The sequence below is a fragment of the Apium graveolens genome, chromosome 10 (assembly GCF_009905375.1).
Source record: "Apium graveolens cultivar Ventura chromosome 10, ASM990537v1, whole genome shotgun sequence".
NCBI classification, from domain to species: Eukaryota; Viridiplantae; Streptophyta; class Magnoliopsida; order Apiales; family Apiaceae; genus Apium; species Apium graveolens.
The window spans coordinates 240,158,039-240,164,549 of NC_133656.1; the positions used below are offsets into that span (position 1 = coordinate 240,158,039).

At 33.8% G+C, this 6,511-nt stretch overlaps 1 long non-coding RNA gene across 1 annotated transcript; it reads right to left on the minus strand.

Annotated features, from left to right (window-relative positions):
• Positions 1–2,119: 2,119 nt before the first annotated feature.
• On the minus strand, positions 2,120–2,668 carry LOC141689512 (uncharacterized). The gene is made up of 2 exons (XR_012562411.1): positions 2,623–2,668; positions 2,120–2,503 (listed from the first exon to the last, which is right to left on the minus strand). It is a non-coding gene; the product is annotated as an uncharacterized LOC141689512 (long non-coding RNA).
• Positions 2,669–6,511: the final 3,843 nt, after the last annotated feature.

The following is a 6,511-nucleotide window of genomic DNA, read 5'->3' on the forward strand; positions in this document are numbered from 1 at the left end:
AGGAAAAAAAATAATAAATTATCAAGTGCATTCTTTCTACACAAGGAAGATAATGAAACAAAGAAACAATCAAGCATCTGATAGATTTTCCTCTGAGAGAAAGCTTACAGTGTTTTTGAAATATCAGAAGCAATTAGAACCCTCTCATTCCTAACTTAGAAGATAGGACATGATATTCCCTTGCAAGACACGAATAGATTGTATTCTTCAATGAAATCACCAAATTCAGGACTGTTTGAGCTTGTATATACAAGCTTATCATCTTACAATTATTACAGTCAGCCATTTCAATCACCAAATTCAGGTCTTTATCAGTTACAAGAGGAACACAGGACACATACCTACATTTTCATTTAGAAACAACCAAATATCCACTGTTTGAGTAGTACACCCTACTTGGCCAAGCATAGCTTCAATTTCAACTTAGTTAAATTTCATGTTTGAGCACATATCAAAATAAGCTATCTATCCCCTAAATAACTATCGAATTTCTCAGTGAATTTTCTGCCAAAATGAAGTTTAATTGTAAAGAAACCAGACACATCTGCATAAATTTAGGGTTTCACATCAAATTAGGCATATGCATTTCACAATTTCTTAATAAGGACCACATCACATATACTAATCAAGTGATGAAATAAAGACATTGGGGACCACATACATAAAATACACTACTTTATACTTCCTATATCCGAATTGGCTAATTTAGGAAATAAGTTTTAGAGAGATAGAGACGATTGATTTAGCTTCTAATAGTTTGTTTTATCTTTTATTACACCTAATGGACGATCTATTTAATTGGACTTTTTTGCCCCGTCCTTTCTCAACGTTAATGGAGTAATTTAACGGAAGGGGGTCAAAGGGGTGTAACATATGCCGCCACGGAAAGTAAATGAATGCGTACTACAGTTATAAAATATTTGGGTCAAAAAGTGCATTTCATCCAAAACACAGGATGCAATATGCAAATAACTCTAAGAAGAATGCGAATAGAACTAATTTCTCGAGTGATTCAAACATCCAGAAGCAGCACTCACAACTAGGTTAAATTATTTCAACTACATTAATTATGATAAAAAAATGGCCTCAAATAGAAAAAAATAAATAAAGGTTTGCATCTATAACATTTGAAGGCACTTGTTCAATGCAAGGATAATAAGTAAAGAAAATCAACAGATAAATCAAGTAAGAATCAAACGTCAAAAGACTTTCCTCTGAGAGAAAGCTCATTGTGTTTGGAAATACCAAGTGCTCAAACATTCATCACTTGGACAAGAATAAAACCAGATTTGAAGTATCATAGGTCTTATGAATTATGAAACCCTGACCTTGATCATATTTCGAGAAGATAGAAAATGTTATCCCCTTGTTAGTCGCATTTAGATTGTATTCTTCAAGGATATGTGCCCAAACAGTCATCACAATGGACAAGAAAAAACCAGATTTTCATACGCCTTATGGAACCCTGACCTTTGATCCTATTTCGAGAAGATAGAAAATGTTATCCCTTTGTTAGTCACAAATAGATTGTATCCTTCAAAGGAATCTCTCTTGTTGCTTGTGAGATCCCCTTGTTTATGATGGATAAAATTTACTAAAGAATTACCTCCAACAGATGCCTCTGCAAGAGCAAATGGACTACCAAAATGGAAAAAAGAAGAACCCTTATCTTCAACTGGTGAGATGTCGGAGTTTTGGTTTTCCTCCCATACTGCAACATTTGATTGTTTTTGCATAGGTTCCAGAATGCCTTGAGCTTGCAAATACATATGACTAACATCAGGGTTTCTATTGCCATTTTCTTTTGAGGTGCTTGAAAATATAAAGATTCAACTGTATGCTAAGATTGCTAGCCCACACTTGTCAATGTGCTATCAACACTTTGTTACGGTATTCTTCTACATTTTGTCTTCTATAGTACTTGGCCTTTGTGTTTTCTCTACAACAGAAATCACATAATTTCTTAATGACACAAATAAGATGCGAAATTGTTTGATCATAAGTAGACCCCAACTACAATGCTCATTGTGTAGTTTAAGACAATTGAACAAAGCACGCAGAATTCATCCGAGACCTTATCAAGTTGGAATATGATTTTTATATTAAACAAGAAAAAGCATAGTTAATTGAAGTGATTTGTCAATTGATTCAAGATATAAACATCGGAAGCAGCACTCACAATTAGGTATAAATATTTCAACTACAATAATTCTCAAAACAATTGGCCTCAAATAGAAAAAAAAAGTTTGCATTTTAAACATTTAAAGTTACTTGTTTTATACAAAGATAATAAGTTATGAAAACATATCAATATCAAGTAAGTATCAGAAGTTGATAGATGGCCTGACCGAACCCTACTGATCCTATTTGAGAAGATAGAAAATTGTATCCCCTTATTAGTCGAAAATAGATTGCATCCTTCAAAGGAATCTCTCTTATTGCTTGTAAGTTCCCCTTCATTATGATGGATAAACTTGACCAGATTATTACCTCCAACAGAATCCTATGATGGCAGAGAATTTGATTTAGATGCATCCGCAAGAGCAAATGGATTACCAGAATGGAAAAAGGAGAAACCCTTATCTTCGGCCAGTGAGATGTCGGAGTTTAGGTTTTCCTTACCTGCTGCTGCATTTGGTTGTTTTTGCACAGGGTCCTGTTTCTCTGGAATTCTTTGAGCTTGCATATACATAAGACCAACATCAAGGTTTCCGTTGCCATTAATACCTTTTGATACTTTTTCTGGGGTGTGAATTCTTCGCCCTTCTAACAAGCAGCTTCTGATAGGCTCACCTCCATTTGCTATTTGCTTGTTATCCATCACAACTTCTTCACATTCACGAACCCCAGTCTGTAGGCGTGGTGGGGCATCTGTACCGTCTGCATATTCTGAACTCTGACATGTTTCTTTATTAAGATGGAATCTATTGTGGCCATTATTTCCCGTTCCTACAATAAGGCATCTACATCATAACAATAGTATATCCTTCATACCAAAATTTTTTGATAAATAAACCCTGGTTTATTGCTAATATCAACTAAAAAACTTGAAATAGAATTTTTCAGTTAAACTTGAAAAACAAATTGATGGCTATTGTAAACCCTATTTCTTTCCAAAATTGAATATTGTGTAGAACAGTGTAACTGCAAAGTTTCAGTATTTCCGTTAATTTCTCCAGAACTATTACATTCCCATTTCATGCTTCCAGTAAGTTTTCCTGCAAGACCTTGACAAAAGAGCAATGTCAGTGGTCCTAAATTTAATCCCAAAATTTATTCAAATCGTTTTTTTTATTGAGAGCTCTGGAATTACTCAGGACAACATCTATGCTTTTAAATTTTAAACATGTATCACAACCTTCGCATTCTATTTATAGCTTTTTGAAAACTTGATACATAAACATAGAAAAAACATTTCCATCATAGAGGAAAGGGGTGTTTTTTATTGGGAAAGGGGTGTCTTTCACATGTTTTTGGCCGTATTTCCTCCATCTAAATCCATCATCCATGTTATCGATATCAGTCCTGTGAGGAAAGCAAATTTATTTTCTTTTTTCTTTCTGGTGCTCATATTTTTGGGCTTGAACCTGCGAATCAACATACCCCAAAGACGACGACATTCATTAAACAAAAATTCCTCGAGCCACATGTACTAATCATCAACTTCTATTTACTTGAAAAAAATTAGTTGGGTAAAGAACCAAAAAATTTCTCGTTTATAGATTCAATAAATTTGCAGACATGTACAGAACTCTACAAAGTAAGATTCTGAGTAACATGTCCGTTAATCAGATCCAGCTTTAAATTTGTAAATACCTGAACAAGAAAAAATAAAAATAAGTTATATCCAGTTAAATAAACTTACAGATTCTTATTGCTGTCTTGGACCTTCTCCTCTTCTCGGCCTTTCCCAATCCGTTTAGTGATCTGATCCTGTGTCACTGTTTTATTGGAAGAAGAAGAAGAATTCATGGAGGCACCATCAGGAGTTGCCTTAATAATCTGCGATGTGACTCCTAGTGCTGGTGGATCTGGTACAAAAGGTTCTGGTACAAAATTCGACCAATTTTTCAAGAGGAATCCCTACAGTATGGACTGCACAGGTTTCCCTTGACGCAGCTCCTTTCCATCTCCGTCCTCCTACACCACAAGCAGCAGGGTAAAGCGATTTGCGTTTACTTTCTATTGTGTGGGCATTGTCAAACACCTGATACAAAGACGGCAATTATAAGTTTACAAACATAAAGAACTAAAGTAAATGACTGATCAACGGACGTAGAGTGTGATTACCTTCTGGATCCCCTTAAAAGAGCTCGACTGAATGTAGCAATCCAAAAGAGTGAGGGACTCATCCCTAGTTGTGGTCAGACATCCCCAAGGATGAACGGAAGGATCTTGATCATCATGAGACAAACCACTAACAATTTGAGATTCTTAAATTCCCGGTCTGTTGCAAGAAAGATGAGCAACAGCTCTGTCCTGCTTGGAAGACTTCCCATACTTGACAATCCCGGAAAACTCTTCATCCAAAAAACGAAAACATCTGGGACAAAAGATGACCTTGCGAACTTGCTTCAGGAACGTTTGTTTATCAACTTTCAAAAGCTCTTGACGCCCATGTCGTGGCAAACCATTCCAGAACTACAACAGAAAAGAATCAATACATTTGATATCAGTCGCAACACCATATTAAATGTAACACAAACTGAATACCCAGACTCCAATTTATCTTTTTCATTCTCGACAAATCAACAAATCAATAAATAATGGGTACTCTTTACAGTAAATTCTAATAAAAATTTAATTTAAAATTGCTCAATGGAAAGGACATCATCAGTTCTACACTGCTATAAAATCTACCGTGTCCCATTTTAATTTATATTTGGGAAGTAGTATTTAAAAAAAACAAGCGCTAATGAAATCAAACAATTAGGCATATAAATCAAACCACACACAATATACATGTAATTGAAACTAATGTACAAATCAATTCTACACCTATTTTTACCACCATTTTAACTGATATTTTTGTTCAATCTCAACAAATCAATTCTACACCATAAAATTTACCATCATTTCAACCGATGTTTGACTTCTCAACATGTTAATAAAAGTCAATTAAAATGGGATTGACTTAGTATTCAGAACAAAAACAAGCTCTAACGAAATCAAACAACTAAGCATATAAATCAAACCACTTACACAACATAACACTAAACACACTCATGATTGAAAACAATGTACCTTCTGAAGCTGATCAAAGCTAACTTTAGTTGTCGACATGGACTCATTTTTGCGTGTTGATTTCTCCATCTTCGGAACTTGATTCTTTGTACGATGTATTCACGTTCAATGACTGATCATTAACAAACAAAAGACATGCAGTTGTGATTTATATATTCATGATCTCGAAAATTATTAATCATAAAAATAATCTATCAAGTACACGAAGTTGATTGAAAGATCAAGGAAACAAACATTAATAGGAACTACAAAAACATGAAACATACAGATGATAGCGCTAATATATGTCTCTGTAGCAACTAGCAAGCGCTTGAAAGTACTCTGTAATATTTGAGCAGTGTCTGCACATACATTTATAGTAGATTTCAAGTTCAGACCATGGTTTTTTGGATTTTTTTTATTTACTTTTTGAATATCTTAGGGATTATTTCATTTATATCATTAATGAAAGATTCACTCATTTTATTTTCTTTTTTGACTTTTTGAGACCTTTTCTTGAGGGTATTAATATGTCTTAGTATTGGCAATAAATTGTGAGAATCCATAATATATTTTGACAATTTGGGTGGGTTGGGATAGCAACTAAATTCTACAAATCATAAAGAGATCAAAAAAATTATATATGGAACACAAGTGTATTCATTAAATTTGTCTTTGGCATGGATAGTGATGTTATTTACAAGACAATTGAAGTTTAAATAGTAAATTTTGGAGTTTATCTATCAATTTCCAATATTTATTAGATAAACTATAGGTTTTGAAGGTTATGATCGGAGTTGTCAATTTAAATTTTCAAATGAATTCTAATATTAATATTTTGAATTTGAAATAAAATTTAAATCCAAATTTATGTTACTTATGTGGTCAAATCCAATCTTTCAAACAAAATCCAGTTCTCAATGTATATCGTTTGGGTTTTGGACTGTTCTATCACCGTCAATAACAATTCTTAATCGCCCTCTCATCGCATAGATTGAATTCACTAATTTAAGAAATAGGTTTTAGAGAGATAGAGACGATTGATTTAACTTCTAATCATTTGTTTTATATTTTATTACACCTAATGGACGATCTATTTAATGGGACCTTTTTGCCTCGTCCTTTTTTAACGTTAAAGGAGTAATTTAACGGAAGAGGGTCAAAGGGGTGTAACATCTGCCGCCACAAAAAGTAAAGGAATGCGTACTGCAGTTATAAAATGTTTGGGTCAAAAAGTGCATTTCGTCCAAACCACTGGGATGCAATATGCAAATAGGCTTAATGACCT